The following is a 1,178-nucleotide window of genomic DNA, read 5'->3' as shown; positions in this document are numbered from 1 at the left end:
TGATAACTTAAACAATTCATTCAAAGAGGGAAGTGGTTTTGACAACACAAAAGTTAAACAAGATATAAGAAAATCACATTTATCTTCAAAGTTCAATACCTGTCCAGATCTTTTAAGTTCTGATTAATATCCTAAAATCTGTAGGAAGTCTTGTTCAAGTTTAATTTGGAGCAGAATTGTGCTAAGTTCAGGTTTTTAACAGGCATTATGGGTGATTTAACTTTTATTCATGTGATAAAATTACATACATATTCCTTTTCAGAATATGCATGCATGACTTTTTTTTTTTTTTGCAGATAAAGGCTTGTTTTATTTTAATGGCTGATCTATGTAATCATGGAGGCCTGTATTACAGACAAATGGGGAGCTTTTATTTCTTGGTGTCTTCCTCCTTGGACAAAGTCTTGATCATCTCCCACTTCTTGGCCTGGAGGCGCTCTTCACTGCGCTTGCGTGCTTCCTTGGTCTTGGACCTGCGGGCCTCAGCCTGGTCAGCCAGGAGCTTCTTGCAGGCCTTGCCTGCCTTCAGCTTGCGGATGTATTCCATGAAAATCTGCTTGTTTTTGAACACATTCCCCTTCATCTTCAGGTACAGGCTGTGATACATGTGGCAATCAATTTTCTTAGATTCATGGTATCTTCTGAGCAGCCGACACAGAATCCTCATTCTCCTTATCCAAGTGACCTGCCCTGGCATTTGGGCATTTGGCCGTATGCTTTTGCTTACCTATGCACATGTGCTTGCCCTTCTGGTGGGCCAAGGTGTTTTTCCAGAATTGAGCCCGGGAATGGACAGTCACAGGCTTCCAGATGATCAGCCCATCTTTGATCAGCTTCCAGATCTACTGACAAGAGTTGGCATTGGCGATTTCATTGATCTCATCGGGGTCCAACCAGACCTTCTTCTTGCCCCAGTGGAGGACACTAGAGGCGAGCCTCTTCTGAAGCCGGAGCATACTCATGGCTGTGGCTGCAGCAGTGAAAGGAATGAGGAAAGGGCTCCGCATGCATGACTTTCTATAGCCCCCATTAACTGGAAAATAGTTATCATTCTGGAATGTTTACCTCTCAGTACCTTGTCACAAAGGTGCAGTGAGTCAAACATGACTGGCATAAAATTACACTCTGGTTTTCTTAGTTGTTTTCAGTCACAAAAGGCTGAGGAATTGATCTGTCCA

The 1,178-nt window shown here is 42.9% G+C and overlaps 1 pseudogene; it reads right to left on the bottom strand.

The window, feature by feature from the left end:
• Positions 1 to 370: 370 nt before the first annotated feature.
• LOC101130497 (large ribosomal subunit protein eL19-like) lies at positions 371 to 971 on the bottom strand (annotated as a pseudogene).
• Between the last annotated feature and the right edge of the window lie 207 nt (positions 972 to 1,178).

Source organism: Gorilla gorilla, chromosome 19, assembly GCF_029281585.2.
Source record: "Gorilla gorilla gorilla isolate KB3781 chromosome 19, NHGRI_mGorGor1-v2.1_pri, whole genome shotgun sequence".
NCBI lineage: Eukaryota > Metazoa > Chordata > Mammalia > Primates > Hominidae > Gorilla > Gorilla gorilla.
Note: the sequence above shows the minus strand (reverse complement) of the source record. Positions and strands in the feature narration are given on the sequence as shown.